The 17,451-nt window shown below is 54.4% G+C and overlaps 1 protein-coding gene across 10 annotated transcripts in view; it reads left to right on the top strand.

Annotated features, from left to right (window-relative positions):
• The window catches only part of ERI3 (ERI1 exoribonuclease family member 3), a 126,852-nt gene that overhangs the window by 102,598 nt on the left and 6,803 nt on the right, over positions 1-17,451 (top strand). The gene's annotated exons all lie outside the window — the stretch shown is intronic.

Genomic DNA, 17,451 nt, shown 5'->3' on the forward strand with positions numbered 1-17,451 from the left:
GTCATGCAAATGCTTTCAAGCGGGGTACTTGACAAGCATAGGCTTTGTTCCAAGTGGGGAGGAGCGGGGGTGGGGGGGTTATTCCTGGGAGGTGGTATGACATTATCATAACCTGTGTACCTTTGGGGAGCTATGGCGGCAGAGGGACCGGCAGGATACACCAAAAGGACCCAGTCACCTGTCACAGACTAGCCCTTCATCCTTTCTACAGAGATCACTGGTGCCTAGTGGGTGCTGGGCATGCTGGGTGGAGATTCTTGTCCTCAAGGAGGTGACATCCTAGGACGAGATAGACACTGAACTGGGTACCCAGGGTACTAAGGGCCGTGATGGGAACACCTAGGCTGCCCCAGGGGAGGATTCTCCTGTCCTCAGGTGCCAAAGTGACTTCTGCTTCTTTATTTACATCTCACTTACCTCAGGGATGCCCTGTATCCTTCTTGTTGGGACACCCAAAGGCTCTTCTGGGGCCCGGCAGGTTGGGGGAGAGGAAGCAGTCAACAGGTCTAAGGAATTGGGGGTGCCCCACAAAAACTGCTGTTGCCTTCCACAGGAGCTCGTCCATACAACCTAGAGGAGACCCCAAGCCTAGCAAGCTGATCTGCTTGGAAGCTGAGCAGGGAGTTTCCTAGAGAAGAAAGACACTTGAGTCAGGAGATTCTTGAAGGATGAGTAGGAGTTTGCTAGGTAGAAAAATGAGGGAAGGGTTTTCTACTGAAGGGCAGCTGTGCGTACAAAAGCACAAGGGCACATTGAAGACAACTGAGACACCTACACATAGTTTGCTGTGACTGGAGTGGGAGGGACACTTGGGTCAGGGAACAGCTGGAAAAGAAATGGGGAAATAAGTGGGTCTTGAATGCCAGGTTAAAGGGTTGGCTCTTTGGTGAGGTTCTGAGGAGATAAGAGGTTTGTGAGTGAGAGGACAGCACTCTCAGAGCTCCTGCTCAGAACTGACGGGGCAGGGCGCACTGCACGTGCTGGTTCTTAATAGATGCTTAGTAGACACTTCGGGGAGGGGGGCGCGCTGAATGAATGAGTAGATGAATCAGTGACAGAGGGATGGGAAAGGGAGGGACCAGACAGTGCGGATCAGTGAGAGGACTTGCACTGGCCCAGGCGGGCAGGGGCTGCCAGTAGTTGAGTCTGGCTGCTAGAGGGACCAGCGGGGCTGGGTTGGCCTTGAGCTGGGTGCCCTGTGTCTGTGGATGCGGCCCAGGGTGTGTTTGTGAGAGGAAGTGGTTCCTTCTTCCCTCTCTGTTAGGACTCCTGAGGCGTTCCTTCTCTCTCCAGGGAAGAAGGTTTTTCCATCTGGCCAGGCCACAGGGGACAGTCTAAGGTTACAAGTGACAATGGAGTAAGTGCTTTGGAGCCAGAGGAAGTTCTGGCTCTACCACCCAGAGCCCTGTGACCTCAGGCAAGAGACAGTGCCAGTGCCTGTCAGGGCTGTTGGGGAGGTTCAGTGAAGCTGCTCGTGTAAGGGGCTTGTGCAGTGCCTGGCCTGGCACACAGTAGGTGCTCAAGCAGCCCCCTCCTCTGTGGCCCTGCCAACACCATGGCCTCTCCAGGGCCCTGGGGGTTCCTGGCACTGGGTCTTTGTATCTTTGAACGCAGAGGGCTGCCCTGCCCGCTCCCAGCTGGCTCTGAGGTGTGGGTGAGGGTGTTTGGAGGGGAGGGAGGATGCAGGGCATTAATTGGGCTGGGAGAGGCGGGGAGGGGAGGCGTTGGTTTTGAGCAGTAGAGGTTAATGGCCCTCGCGCCAAAGAGACAGCTTTAATGAGCTTCAGCTGGCGGTGCCCCGAGTTACTGTGCGTGCTAAAAGGGTCGCGCTGTAAGAGTTTGATGTGGACTGTTTCCCAGCCCTGGGGTCAAGGGTCAGCTCCTGTCACTGGCCACTCAGGCTGGTCCTCAGTGACATAGTGCTAATTAACTGCGTGAGGAGCTGCCAGCCTGAAGTGGGGAGTGGTGTGCATATTGGTTGGGGGGGCAGCATTGGTGATGCTGGGCAAGGGTTCTGCAGATCCCACAGCTTAGCCATCTCTGGGACCCGCTTGGCTCTCCCACGGTGCCATGGAGGGGGCTAGGCAGCGGCTCTGTGCACAAATCACTGATGATCCTAGGTCCTAGAGAGATCTACTGAGTCTCTTTCTAAGGTATGGGTGGCAGGGAGAGTGTGTGGGGCCTACCTGGTGGGGACTTCTGCTGAGCACCGGGTGTGGTGGCCCTGAGAGAGCAAGGGGCAGGCGTGCTGGAGGGCTGGGAGGTAGGCTGTGGAAGGGGAGAGGGCCCGCTGGGATGGATGTGCATGGCTGAACTGTTTGCGGGGGAACCGGGGGCGGGGGCAGATCCTGGCAGAGCGGTGACCTGGTCAGAGTTGGGCTTCAATTTGAGCCGTCTGAGAGTTTATACAGAGAGGACTAGCAAGGAGAAACTGCAGAAGGGGCAGCTCAGCGAGGTGCATGGAGGCGGCGGTTAATTCAGAGCCAGCAGTGGCCTGGGAATGGAGGCAGAGGACCAGTCAGTGAACGTTCACCTTACACCTGCTATGTGTCAGGAGCCGTGACAGGTGTACTGGTGAAAATGACAGAGTGCCCTGCCCCCCACGGAGCTCAGGTATGGTCGTCAGCAGAGGTACAGTTGGCCCTGGCAGCTAAGGGAAAGGTAGGTTCAGGAATGGAGGTCGTGGAGCTCCAGGCAGAAAAGAGGTGTCGGGGGCTGTCGGCATGGCCTCTTAGTCAGGAGAGGGACGCTTCCTCCTGAGGTGGTGGATTTGGCCTTGTGAGCCCAGTGAACTGGGTGGTGTGGAGTGGGCTGTGGGTGAAGAGGGACTGCATGTACGCGGGACTGCTGATGGCCGGCGGTCAGTGGACTCCGTCTGCATCCTTGCTGTGGACCAAAGGCTTAGAGGCAGGGCAGCCTCCACGGGGGACTTCGGAGTGCTGTATGGTACTTCTTGTGTTTCTCCAGAGGGTCAGCATGTATTTGGGGGTACTTTTTATTAACTAATGTAATTTTCACACCAGTTTTATGGAAGGCAGGCATTATCATTCCCATTTTATAGACTGGGAAGCTGAGACTCAGTTAGTGACTTGCCTGAGGTCACACAGCCAGGTGAATTGAAGAGCCAGGACTCAAACCCAGGTCCATGTGAGTGCAGAGTCTGTGTTCTTACTGCTGTACTGAACTACGAAGCACCTTTTTGGTGTCAGGCTTTGTGCTACCAACAGAGACAATGAGGAGGAACACAAGCTCACTTCCCTCGTTTCCCTCAGTTAATGTGAAACATACAGGCCTTGACAAAGCCTTCTTGAGGAAGAAAGCCTGCTACAGTTGCCCTCAGAGCCAGAGCCCGGCAACTCTTGGCTTCTCACCTCCTTCTGGCTCTGATCTGTTCTTACTCTGATCTGTTTGCTCTCCACCTCATTGACCAGGAAAATCCTGCCCGTTTTCCAGGGGCCACCTCTTCTGGGAATCTTGCCTGGACTTCCCAGTGTGCATGTACAAAATACATCCTTGGACCCCACTCACAGTTTGTTGGGGGGTGATGTTCAGGCCCTCCATACTTGATCTCTCCATCAGCAGGACCCAGAAATCTGCACAGGAAATGTCAGTAAAATCTCACCTGTTGTTGGGACATGGAGGCCCCACAGACTGCTGATTTCAGCTGGCTGAGAGAAGAACTGGAACCTTCCCTGATGCCCAGCTGGGTGGTCCTGCCCTGGTCTCTTAGTCCCTCTGCTCAGGGCCTGAGGAGGGTCCCTCTGAGGCTCATGGTAAGGAGGGATGGCCAGACACCAAGTGGACTCTCAGGAGCTTGTTACCCAGCATGGTTTGGCAAAAAGAGCTGGGCTGGTAGGAGGCAAGGTGGGGGCCTGGCCCCAGGGGGGCAGTACTGGCCTGTGGTCTCCCCTGAAGGAGTAGGGTGTCTATCAAGAGTCCAGTCAGAGCGCATTAGCTCCATGACACGGATCTCATTAGCTCCCGTGAGAGGTGTCACTGCAGGAGAATCGTCGGCTCAGGGAGATGCTTGTACCAAAAGGAAGAAAGGACAGTGACAGCCTTTTCTCTGCCGCCTCTGCCGCCACGCTCCCTGGGCCGCCCGCCCTCCTCCTCGTGGGGGGGTGGGGGTGCTGGCTAATGAGCTCGTCCACAGTACAGCTTTGCCTTCCCCTCCTTGAAGTTGCCCAGGTCTCTCTGAAGACCTCAGGCCCGGGATTAGCACACACCAAACGCCAGCCCCCCTCTTGCCCAGCAGGGAGTTCCTTCTGATCACCCTGCTCTGCTACCATCAGCAAGGGAAAGGAGGTGGGGCCACGACAGAGCCACTGTGGCTGGCAGGGAGGGGGGTTTCACCCTTGGAAGGCTCAGGCCCTTCTGCTTCCCTTGACAGGATGACCATGTCCACTTCTCTGCAGTGGGTTCTTTCTTTCCAGAGTTGCAATCTTATCTTCCCCTCCCCTTTTACCATTGACATCTATCCAGGCAGTGCCCCCATCCCTATGGGGAGCCCTTCTCCCAAGGCACGGAAGAATGTGGGACAGTGGCCGAGGGTTCAGTGGGTAGCATTTAGATCTGATCTGATCTAAGGCTTTCTGGCTGAGCTGAGGGGCTTCAGAATCAGCTAGAAACCAGTCTGGGCTTTGAAAGACCTGAGGGTGGTGAAGGATTGATATAAGGCCCCTGCAGACCTAGTAGCCCTCTCCCTGGCTATCCCAGAGAGGCAGAAAGGTGCTGCTCGGGGGGCAGCACCCCCACCCCCTCCACTTCGCCATCTTCAGGGCGGGCTCAGGCGGAGTCATCCGCATGGCTGCCGAACGAGGAGGGGGCAGAGACGGCTGGAGTATGTGCTTCCTTGGCAGTACCCCCACCACCCGCTCCTGTCTCGTTCTTTCTGGTGTGGCCCAGAGAAAGTGAGCAGCTGGGGGACAGGTGGCCATGAGAAGGGGTAACTCTCCAGGCACCGACAGGGGCTCCCTTGGCCTGCCTGGAGGCAGTATTCACTCCTTCCTTCCTGAGCTCTAGTCTTCAGTAGCAACCACAGGTGGAAGAATGGACGGACAGATGGACAGGTGGACTGCCGGATGGATGGGGGAAGGTTCTGGTATGTGTACATATGTGTTGTGTGTGTGTGATGCACTGGGAAGTACAGTCTTTGTTTCCCTACCTTCCTAGCCCCGGGCCCAGCCTGGCCTCCCCTTGTCTCTCTCTGTATCTCCTGTCAAACTGTCGCAGACGTAAATGACAAAGAAATCAGAAAGACAGATCAATGCCGGCCAAATTAGCACTTGCAGATAGACTGTGCGGGGATGTCAGCGCCCTGACCCCTGGTGATCTTGCAGCCTCCACTGCTGATATTATGCAAATTGCATCCATCTGGCAGGACCTGCGTGCTGGCTGCTCCTACTCAGAGGAGTAATGGGCTGGGGGTGGGCGGGAGTGTTGGAGCAAGAGTCGGTGGAGTGAGTGTGTGCGTGTGTGTGCGTGTGTGTGCATGTGCTTGAGTGTGTGAGGGCGTGTGGTGCCCACCGAGCACTGGGCGGTGATGGAGTGATTGACAGGGCAGATAAGGGGCTGCATTGGATTCCTTTGGGCTGGGGGATTAGGAGCAGCCACAGATGGGAGATAACTGGACTTCATTTCAGTTTATTTTCCTCCTTATCCCCGCTCCCCACCTTCACTCCCCGAAAAACACAATCTCTGTAGTTTGCGTTTTCATCAATATTTGCAAGTCATTACCACTGGTTTAAGGTGAGAGACAATGTCAGGGCCCAGACCAGGCCAGCCCCTCCCCTGATCACATCCAGGTCTGGTACCCTGAAAATGAGCACCATGCGTAGCCAGACAGCCTTCACTCTGGCTGTGTTCACAGCATGCCGCCTCCCAGGCCCACAGTACTCCTAGGAGGGGCCGCGCCTCATGGACCAGCCCCAGACCTCCTCAGCTGACCTCATGCCCGCTGACAGTCCTTAAGCTGGGCCCTGCCCTTGCCACTTGAAGCTGCTGTGTGACATCCCTGCCCCCAAGCTTAGGCTCTAGCGTCGTGCTTCCGCGCCTGCTATTAGCCCCTTCCCCACAGCTCCTCCTGTCCTTGACACCGGTGACCAGGGTCCAGACCCCACCTGGGCAAAGTGGGGCTGTGGCCTATGGAGGGGGCAACTTGGTCTGAATCACCCTCCAACACCAGTATCCCTCCACATTTGCTGAGTGGCGGTTCCCATCTGTCATCTCATTCCCAAACCCTGTGAGCTAGGGGCTGTCAGCACTACTGTATGTGAGCGAACTGGAGCTCAGGAAGGTTACCGTGCACCCAAGGCTGCAGAGCAAGGATGTGGGAGAGCTGGAATTTAAACCTGTATCTCTCTAAGGTCAGAGCCCGCAACCACCAGGTTCTGCTGCTTCACAGCGGTGGCAGCAGCCCAGACACTCTACACGTCAGCATGCCTGGGCCCGTGGAAGGGGGCCACCCTAGCACAGTGGGCAGATACGTTCTTTCCGCTCCCAGCCTCTGAACACAGACCCTGACCCAGCCCAGACCCCCTGCCAGGCTGAACCAGACCAAAAGGGACAGGATTCAAACACATGCCGCCCTCAGGAGCAGTGTGTCTGAGACAGTCAGGCTGTAGCAAGAAGGACGCACAGAGGACAGAACGCACCCAGCGGCTGAGCCAGCCCCAGGATATGTCACCACATGTGGCATCCAGGCCCCTGCAGCTCAAGGAGAGGGGCTGAGCAGCTCAGTCCAGGCAGCTGTGGTGGCGGAGGCTGTAGCTGTCCCAGGGGCCCCTCCAAAACTGGGTCCCCACCGTACCCTCCCACCAGGCAAGGTTGGGAGCCGAGAGTGCTGGGGACATGTCCGGGGACACGTGTGCAAGGGGAGCTTGTCCTAATGAGGAGAACATGGCTGCTAGTTAGGCGAGGGGCGGGCGGGGAGCCGCAGAGCTGATTGAAGGCAGGGGCAGGGGTCAGACAATTAGGCCCAGATCCGGCCGTTTGATGTGAGTTCTGAGGCCTCAAAGCCTCCCTTCAGCCCGCTCCCTCCACTCCCTCCTCTCCCTCCTCTTTCCTTTCTTCTTCTGCCCAAAGGCAGGAAGGATGGAAACGCTTACTCTCACTGTTACTATTATTAAACTCTGCGGCAGGCCAGCCAGACCCCAGGACTCCTGCCCACAGGGGGCACCCCAGGCCCCCAGGAGGCTTCTTGGGCCCCAGGGGGCATCTGGCCAGAGGCCAAGACCAACCTGAGGGCAGGGATGAGCTGAGCCCCCGGAACAGGGTAACCTTGCTCCCTTTCTTGCTTCTGAGGCAGGAATGAATAGGGCTGCCCAGTGGTTATTTGGACCCAGGGCTGCTTTGACCATCACCTCCTGCAGCCACCTAGTTCTTTTCTCTTCTGCCTGGGGTTTGAGGGTGAGGGTGTGGTTCATTCACACGCATACCCCATCACACAAATAGTTGTCTGCAGCACTCACACCAAAATCCTGCCCTACAAGGTACAGCTACATAGAGCCACACAGCCCTACAGTACTGTCACACTCACGCACACCAAAGTAGAGTGTCTCCCCACCCATGTCATAGTCACACATATCATCACGGGGTCCCTTACTTTAGTCACAGCCAAGGTCTTGCACGAAAGCCCTGTCTCCTGCAGCAGGGCCCTGAGAGCTAAGCCCCTCCCCAGAGTGGCTGGGAACAATAGTCAGATCTTGTGTCCAGGGTGGGTGGGTGCTGAGCCCTTCCAGTCCCCCATCCTAGGAAATAAGCCTAGAAAGCAGGTACTGACCAGAGAGTGGGAGGAAGCCAGATTGGGGGGGCAGTGGGGAGAGGGAGGGTGGGAGCAGAGATAAATGTTAGCTCATTTCTTCCGTAATTAGTTACTCCCTCATCCCCGCGTTGTAATTGTGAACAAGCTGTAATGTTTAATTAGTCTGTAAATGAAACCCCAATTTCATAATGGCCTGGCTGACAGGGCTAAGTGAGCAGGGGAGGAGGCAGCGGGGAGGTAATATGGAGGGTCTGTGGGGGGGGTGGAATGGGGGGCTCCGGGGGGTGGGGAATGGCTTGCAGGATTACCTCCTCTTCTCTTCAGCCCCAGCCTGGGCTCTGTCTGGGGAGGCTCTGTGACTAGGTCTAGTACTTGGTCCTCTCCACCAGCCCTCCTCACCAGAGAAAAGAGGGGAAGGGAAGACTGCTGGCACCCTTCTGCCCCGCTCCCTGCCTGCCCTCCAATTCTCTGGTTGGGATACCACAATCACAGCCCAGTCTACGTGCCTCTGGTTGGAGAATCTGGCTCTGGGGGCCCAGGCCTTGTCACTCCAACTAGGATGATGATGCCTCCCTAGGTCCAACCTTCTTCCTCCTCAAATCATCCTCCTGAGAGGCCTTTGCTCAGCACCTGGACCTCAGGATCTGGTCCTCCACCTAAAGGAGCCAGTGATTGGCATGGGATAGGCCCCTCCCCCTCCAGTCCCCCGGCTAGGTGGAATCCAGCATCTGTGCCGGGCTCACACCCCAGGCAAGACCTTGCTCTCGGAGGGTCTCACCGCAGGCTGTGATAAACTGGAGCTGCCGCAGGGGGGAGCCCCCGGCCCCACCGCTGTCTCATCGGTCTCCCTGTCTCCCCTACAACATCCTCACCGCCTGCACACGCCCCCGCCCCGCCTGCTGCAGCCATAAATCTCAATTTACGAGGGCGGCTCTGGTGGGGGAGGGAGGCAGCGCGGCTAATGACGGCTCCTCAGCCGGATTTTTCATGTTGCACAGTCATAAATTTTTAAGAACAGCATGGGCAGCACGTTAGCGAGTTATCGAGGCTGCCTCCGTGCTGGCTGCCTAGCTCTGAGAGAGCAGAGAAGCAGGCAGGGCCGAGGCAGCATTTGGGGCAGGGGTGGGGCCCAGCAGCCAGACTAGTCTGCAGGCAAGGGTACCGCGGGGCCAAGCAGGCAGGCCAGCGTGAGCCTTTGCGCAGGGCCAGCTAGGACTGCCTGAGCTGCTGGGAGCCAGGGACAGGCACAGGGGTGGGAAGAGGATGTGGGCACACACAGCATGGCGTTGGGAGGTGCTGATGGATGCCTCTGCTCTAGGACTTGACACCATGATGTACAGGGAGCCTGGAGACATATAGATTTTCCAAGTGGCCACTTTGACTAGAATTACAAACCCTGACTACGTGCACAGTGAAGCCTCTGCCCTGGCAGAGCCACATTTGGTTCATAAATGAGCTGGGACCACTTGGGGATCATTCTTGAGAACTAGGGTTCCTGGAGCCACCAAGGGGGAATCCCTGGGGAAATGCCCACAGAGGGGCAGACCTATGGGTATGGTGGAGCCAGGAGCCTAGAAGCAGGGTGACCTTGTGCTAGTCAAGGCTCATCACTCCCAGGTTGTGTGGTCCTGGATAAGTCATTCACCACTCTGGGCCTCTGTCTCTTCCTTTTTAAAGTGGGGTTGATGGTGACTCCTACCTCCCAGGCTTACTATGAGGAGAAAGGAGGTAATGCATTTAAAAATACTGTAAACCTACGCCCCCCCCCCCCCCCGCCCCAGGTACCAGTTAGCCCATTTGTCTATTTTAGTTCTCTGTAAACGTTTTGAGGAGAGTAAGGATCTTTGTGGAGGATTGTGGGGCATTCATTCACTTTTGTTCAGTCATTCATTCAGAAGATGTTTGCTGAGGTCTTCTGGGTGCCCAGTCCAGTGCTGGATTGCACAGGTGAGGGAGGTTCCTTGCTGGGAGGTGATGTGAGCACTTGTGGCTGAGGCAGCTCAGTGTTCCCAGCCCTGTGCCTGGTCTCCACGTAGAGTCAACGGGCCAGATCCAGCCCTGTCCTGCCATGGGCACACCTAAGCTTCAGAGTGCTTGAGAGGCCCACACAGGCCTTCTCATAAGCCCAAGCTGAATGCTCACCTGAGTTTCCTAATCTGTGCAATTGAGGGTTAATGATCTTGACCATCTTTCAGGAACCACAAGCAGAAGGTCAAGAAATCACATGTTGCTCAAGTCAGCAGAGGTGGTGTGAGTGAGCATATCAGGTGTTCAGGATGTGTCCATGGCAGTCCACCAGGAACAAAATGCCAGTCATGGAGGGAGAAGAGCATCCCTGAGCTGGGCCTGCCCCTTCTTGAGCCGCTCTCCTCATGCCCTCTGCACTCCAGCACAAGAGCCTCCCCCATTTTCTGGAAACTGCCATTGGCCTTCCCACATGGCTTTATGGGTCCTTGGCCTGATTAACTCCTGCTCAACCTTCAGAGAGCAGCTCAAAGTTTGCTTTCCCAGGGAAGCCTTCCCTGACTCCTAGATTTGGTCAGGTCCTCCCCTGTGCACACCTTCGTAACACCCAGCACTTCCCCTGCACAGCCTTTCCTCATGATCCTAATTAAGAAATAGTCATTTAACACCTCTCTCCTCAACTGGATTGTAAGTTCCCTGAGGGCAGGAACTTATGTCTGTTTGTTCAGCTTGTATCCCCACAGGGTAACCTTGTGTCTGACTCTTGTAGGCAGATAGTAACTAAAATGTGTTGTTTTGAATTGAGTTGAGCTGAGGTGGCCCTGGCCCACCCCTGGGTGCCAGGGCAGGGGGAGACAGCTAGGGCAGTGCCTGGGGCTGAGGTGCTTCCCATTAGTCCTCATGATTAATTCACAGCCACACTGTGATGGAGTGGGCTTGTCCCCAGTCAGCGCCTCCGCTGGGGCCCACCTGTTAGCGACAAACAAACAAAGGGGATAAATAATGCATTGGGAGCTGAGCCAGGCAAGGCGGCGGTATTGAAATTAATAGGGATTAGCTGAGCAGCTTGAGGATGAAATATTTACCAGGTGGGACTGGGCTTCGGGAGGGCAGCCCCCCTCGCAGAGTCCCCAGGCAGAGCCAGGCCCTTCTCCAGGGCATCACTGTTAGGACTGGGGAGTCCCACCACCAGTACTGCTGCCCCCAGATGCGTCCGTTTGCTGGACAGACTGGTGGCCGGACTGCTGAGAGCTCAGGTCCCAGCCAGTGTCCTGGCCCGGCAGGTCTTGGGGAAATCAAGATCCTAGAAAGGAGTGGAGGTGGGGAAGGGGCTGAAGCCCCCAGCACTTTGGCAGCTGAGGACAAGGACCTTGACTGATCTTCAGGGCCTTGGCATGTCTAGGCTTTGGGCAACGGATGTCAGGGCTGTAATAGGTTTGCCTGTGGTCTTGTCTCCCATCCTTCCCTCTTTCTTTTCTTCCAGTTCTTCCTTTCTTCCACTTAATACATGTTTACTGAAGGCCTCTGCACAGGTAACATTAGTGCCCTCGGGTTTGTGATCTAGCAGGAGGTGACACAGGCCATCACAGTGGAGGAACATGGGGTGCTGTGAAACACGTAGAAGGATCCCTAACACAAACATGAGGGCCCAGGTAAGGCACCTGAGGCAATGATAGCAAGGGGCAGGGCTTTCCAGCAGAAGGAGGGCGTGCAGAAAAAGCCGAGAAGCTAAAGAGCCTGAACTCTGGGGTCCAGCAGGAGAGTGGGGAAGATGAGGCCTGAGGGGGAACCTGGGCAGATCCCCGGAACTTTATAAAGAAGTTTGGACCCTATCCTGGGAGCAGTGAGGTGCTGTTGGAGTGGTGGTTGTTATTTTAATGATTAACTCTTAAACTTTTTACTTTGAACCAATTTTACATTACAGAGAAGTTTCTATACATCTCTTAACTGGCTTTCTCTCATGTTAGCATCTGACATAATCACAGTACAGTTATCAGTATCAGGAAATGAACTTGGGTACTACACTATGAGCTAAACTGAAGGTCATACTTGGATTTCACCAGTGTTTCCAATGCTGTCCTTTTTCTGTTCCAGGATCATTGAAAGGTTTTAAGACAGGGAGTGAAATGACCAGATTTGTGGCTTAGAAGGACACCTTGGAGGAGATTGGCGGGGGCACTGCTGTCTCCTAGGGTGAGAGGTGGTGGTGCCCTGGACCAGGGTGGTGGTAGTGGGAATATAGGTTTAGAAATCACTGGGACATCTAGGGTAGATAAGCTCAGGGCTGGCCAAGTGTGCCCAGTGGGGGAGTGGAGAATGAGAAGGGGACCAGTGGCAGCTTTGAGCAACACCCACTCTATAGGGACAATCAGAAGAAAGACACATACAAAGAAGCTGAAGGAGTTGGATAGGGAGGGAAGGTGCTGTCACCGAAGCCAGGGGAAAAGAGCTTCAGGGCACGAGTTAGTCCACTGGGGCCATCTAAACCACTGGACTTTCAGCCCTGTGAGGTCGGAGGGATCATTCGAGAAAGTGGTTCAGTAGGACACAGGTGGGGAAATCAGATTGTAGGGTGGGAAATGAGGGAAGGAGGCCTTGAGCGTTAACCAGGAAGTTTGGCTATGAAAGGGAGGAGAGGTTGGCTACCAGGCCTGTGGAAAAGGAGTTAAGGCAAGGGTGTTTTTAAAGATGGGAGAGATTTGATATGTTTACATGCTTATGTGAAGAAGCAGTGCAGAAAAACAATCAAGGCTCTATCAGAAAGGGGCTTGCTCATCACATAAGGCCCCCAAAAAGGAAATGGGGTGGAAAACCCAGGTGGAGTGAGGGATGGGCTTTAGAAGTGCCATGGGGACGCACCTTCTCTCCTCCCTCTGTAACAAGTGAGAGGACAGTGCCTCCTGTGTCTCCTGTGAAGTAGGAGACCACACTATGTGTGTGGGGGGGGGGCGGGGACTTGAGAGTGGTGGGAAGTAGAGAAAAGGCCACTAGGGAGAAAGGGAGAGCGCGCGCGTGCTGATCAGGAGCGTAGGTGGTCAGCCAGGCGGTTTCATACAGCCAGGTGAGCTTGCGGACTCTGGTTTTAGGAGGGGCACAAATCTGTATGGTTGTGATGTTCTCTAGTCACGCTCAGCCCAGGTGCAAGCATAGAGAGGGCAGTTTGGGTTTTTCCAGGCAAGGGTGATGGAAAGAAAAGAGCAAGAGAGTTGAGAATGTTGGCAAAAAAGGACTGAGATGATGGGCCATGGAATCCAGGCTCCTGTGTGAGGTGCGTCGGTTATGTTGCTAGGACGGGAACCGCTTGCGTCATACCCCGATATCCATTGTCTTCCTTCCTCACTAAAAGGAACCCTGGTATCACCAGGGGCAGCGGTGTGTACCCAGTTAAAACACCACTTCTTTTTAGTTCCTCATACAGCTAGATATGGTTATGTCCCTGAGTTCTGGCCAGTGAGATAAAAGGAAAAGAGTTGTGTGAGACCTCCAGGAATGATACTTAAAAGGAAGTGACTCAGCCGGGAAGTACATTGTTCTTGCTGTTTCCTTCTTCCTCTTTCCTAAAATGTGGATGTGATGCTTGGAGCTCCCGCAGCCATTTTGGACCAGGAGATAACCTGGAAATTAGAAGCAACATGCTGAGAAGGGTAGAAAGAAGTCTAAGCCCCCGATGACTTTGTGGAGCTGTGGGACTCTCAGGCATCTTAGATCACAAGCCATAGACATAAAAAAATTTTCCTTCGTTCAGTTGCGTTTTCTTCCCTCTCTGTTTTCATGTGGGTTCCCATCAAAACTTGACTCTTTTAGCCTTTTTAGTAGTAACATGGCCTGTGTCTTGCCATATAGCAGGAAACAATTTGGTCAAATGTTTCAAGAGAGCATAACAAGAGTTACCAACTTCCTGGCTTGAAATAACAGGGCCGTCATTGCCCTTTGCCCTCCCTCCTCCCTTCAGCCAAGTGTATGTTATAGGGCCCATTTGTTATGTCACTCTCTTTCCTGTCTTTACATTCTGTATCAGTTAGTATGCTTCTGGCTACAAGAAAAAGAAAACTCAATGCAAGATATCTTAAATAATAGGATTTATTACCTCACAAAAGTCTGGAGATAAGGTGATCCTAGGATTAGTTAATTCAGCATCTCAGCAATGTCATAAAGGACCCAGACTTTTCCCATTTTTCTGTTCTGTTATCTTCAGCATGTTCTTCACAGGCTAACTCCCCTAACGTTTAGAAGATGGCTTCTGCAGTCCCAGACATAATGTGCAAACATGAAAACCTCCCGCAGAATATAAAGGACTACTTCCTCCTTGTGTTTCTCTTCACAAGAGTGAAGAAGTTTTCCTTGAAGGTCTTTCAGCAAACTTACCTTCATTCTCACTCGCCAGAACACACGGCCACCACTAAACCAGTGAGCGGCAAGAGGGATGGGATCACCACAGGTGGCTCAGACCCGGAGGATTCACCCTGGTCACGGGAGGAAGGCGTGGGCTCTGCCAGGTTGGCAGCAAGGGAATGACTGTTGGGTAAGCAGTCAAAAGTAGACAGGGGAGAAAGTAAAGAGAGGAGGCGGGTGGTGTATCTGGATAGAGTAGAGGTATTAATGTTTCAAGGTTCCAGTGAGATGAAAGAAGAGTGTATTATTGCCAGTAACTAGGGACATTTGGAATTTAATATTTCAAAGGAAGAGCAGTGGAGGATGTTAAAAAGGTAGAAGGTGTAACTGTGGAAATGAGTGGAAATAGGATACAGTGGAGACGGTCGTTAGTGCTGAGGTCAAAGATCCAAGAGGCTGGCAGCAGGTTTCTCAAAGGACAGGTCGTAGAGGCTATGACAGGCGGGTCTCCTGGGAAGGAGGTGGCCAGGGCCTAGATTGCTGGCACACGCTCGCGAGAAAGGCCTCAGAGGCACTGCTGACCATGGGTCTGGGGCCAGGTCACAGGTGCCTGGGGCGGTGCTGGCAAGCGGCCCAACGTGTCTGAATCCCAGTGTTGGCATTTTGGAAACCCCCCCCTGGTTGGTCAGGCCCTTCTGGAGAGGGGTAAGGCCCTGTCACCTTCCTGCTGGAGCCACTCAAGGACCCTCAGAAGACAGTCCCACGGGGGACCCCTAGGGACAGGGTAAGGAGGAATGGGGCAGAGGTGGCTGCCAGGGATGGCAGATGTGCCCAGCTGTTCTCAGGAGCTGCCTCTTCTCCGCCCACCCCGGCCGGGTCGCCTTCGCTCGGCCTTGGGTTATCTGGCTAACCTCTGGCACTTCCAGCTGTAGTATCCCAGAGTCAGGAGGAGGACGGTGAGGCTTCTCGGCTCCTCTACCTGGATGGGGCCTTGGCTAGGAGTGAGTGGGGGAGGCGGGCACCCGATGTAATGGCCAGAGCAGCCGCCCTGTTACTACGGCGTATTTCACTTTTAATTCTGACATATAATGTAATGATCTTTTTTAAGGCCCGATGATATTATCTGCCTGACTAGATTATTGAGTCTTCATCATCTCCAGATAAATTTATGGCCAGGACGAGGCTCAGGATTTATCATCAGTCAATAGAGCTCGATACTCTAACAAGGCGTGTAATAAGATATACATATTTAATGATCCAAGGGGAGGAGCGCTAATGGGAGCCCAGAGTGAGTGGTCCACAGGGCCGGGGCTCTGCCCTAGGGCTGCCGTAGCTGTAGGGGCATGGGTGTGGTCTTTGCCCTGTGGTCCCCAACTCTGGCCTTTCTCATGACCACCTCAGTGTCGTCCTTGTTAACATCCAGAGGGAGAGGCAGACAGGGAAAGGAAGAGGAGGCAGTAGGGGAAGTGTCGGAGCTGGGACCTAGGCCTCTTCAGCCCAGCCCGTGTAGAGACAGCCCACCAGGGAAGTCCTGTCCCTGCTTCTGGGCCTGGGGTGGGGGTGGGGAGTAGCGGTGTCCTTAGACCTGTACACCCAGGCCCCTGAGCGCTAGGGCAGGCCCACGAGGGGAGGGAGTGCCGCGGCTGCGTGCCCAGGCCGCGCTGATAGTGACGGATGGTTTTTCATTACAGCCTCTCAGGTCCTGCCCGCGCCCTGTGTGTGGAAATTCTATTTATTCCCTAATTTGTAAAAATTCCCTCTTTATCTGATCCCAATCAGGGCGGGGTAATTGGCTCTCTGGGGCAGCGGCTGGGGTCCTTGATGAAGAGCTATGTGGATGTACCCAGCCCGGCCCCCACCCAGCCCGCCACCAGGGCCCACAATTAATAATGATTTGCAAATGGCAGACAAGCAATAACACAGAAAGATGTGGCGTCCGTGCTGCCTCTTCATTTCCTCCCCTCGCAGATATAAATGGCCACAGAACAAAAACCCAGCACTATAAATTCTGGAATTAGTTATTCACTGGGATAAATGGGGCCTGGAGCCACCAGCCCCTCTCCCACCACCCTTCTTGCCTGCTTTCCCTGATCCAGGTGTGTTCCCAGGCCCGAGGCCTGGCTCCTCTGTACCTTTGGCTCATGGCTCAATTCCCCAGTTCCCTCCTAGACCCTTCCCGCTACTGTAGCTAGCCCTTCCTGTGTGGCCCAGAGTTGGGAGCAGTCACCTGCTCTGGATCTGTGGCTTCCTCAGCCTCTGCCTCCTCTCATTGACCTCTCTTGGCTGCCCAAGCAGGCTTTTGTCCCCACTCTGCGCTAGGGTTTGAATGGAGGTGACAGGTCCCGCCCAGCCTGGGAGTCTGGGTCAGGGTTGGTCTTGGGTGTCATCTTTGGCATTTGGGACCAATCCGGTCATTTGCCTGGGCAAGTCTGAGTTGGGCTTCTGGTGGCCAAATGCGATGTAAGTGACATAAGGCTTTGACGCCTGCTCGCTGGCCAGGCTGTTGTGGGATGTTGGCACAGGCGTTTCCGGGCGCTCTGCCCTCTCGGCCAGGCCCACGCTCTCCCCGCCCCCCAAGTGGCTCTGAGCTGGCGGGTAATGGGCGTGTAATGGCCTCATTTCCATGCCCGGCCTCCAGGAGCGGCGGTAAGTGTTTGATTGCCTTAATTTCCAAACACATCATTATCCCAGCTTTACCAGCGCTTAATAAACACTTTATGAGGATTTTTTTAAAAACATCTTCGGTCCGCATACTTCTCTGAAGTGATAAACTCTAATTAAGTCTAATATTTAAAAATATGGTAATGGTGAGTTGTTTGAATAAGTGGACTGCATTTCTGTAATTTCATTATTACGTAAAACACGCTAATTATTTGGAGCGCGCTTATTACGGAGAGAGAAATCGCCTGCTAATCAAGATGAAATTGCCTTTTCCCCTTATTGTGGAACCACCGTCATCCTTCACCATCAGCCCTGTGGCACCTCCAGGCACCTCGGTGGGGTGGAGGGGGCGGAGGGGAGGGGCTAGGAGAAGGGGTCACTTTGGAGTTGAGGCTATAAGGGCCCTGTCTGGGGGGAAGCAGAGGGAGCTGTGGGAGCCGTGTCTGGGGAGAGGGTTCTATATCTGGGGGTGGTGTCAGGTGGGCCAGGGTAGCCCTGTCTGGGCGCCCAGGGGACTGCGTGGGCCATGTCTGGGACAAGGGAACGGACTTGTGGGATCTCAGGGTATTGCTGCTGGAATAACATTATTATTGGATATTATTGGAATAGCAACCACAATAATAATCACTCACCCAGCCACTGTTTTAAGCACTTCACAAATAAAAACTCATTTCATCTTTTCAACAACCCTTTGAGGAAAGTAGTTGCTATAATTATCATTATTGTTCCCA

The sequence above is a fragment of the Mirounga angustirostris genome, unplaced genomic scaffold, assembly GCF_029215605.1.
Source record: "Mirounga angustirostris isolate CCGP_5_RB_7025 unplaced genomic scaffold, mMirAng1.0.hap1 SCAF_4, whole genome shotgun sequence".
In the NCBI taxonomy this organism is placed as follows: Eukaryota; Metazoa; Chordata; class Mammalia; order Carnivora; family Phocidae; genus Mirounga; species Mirounga angustirostris.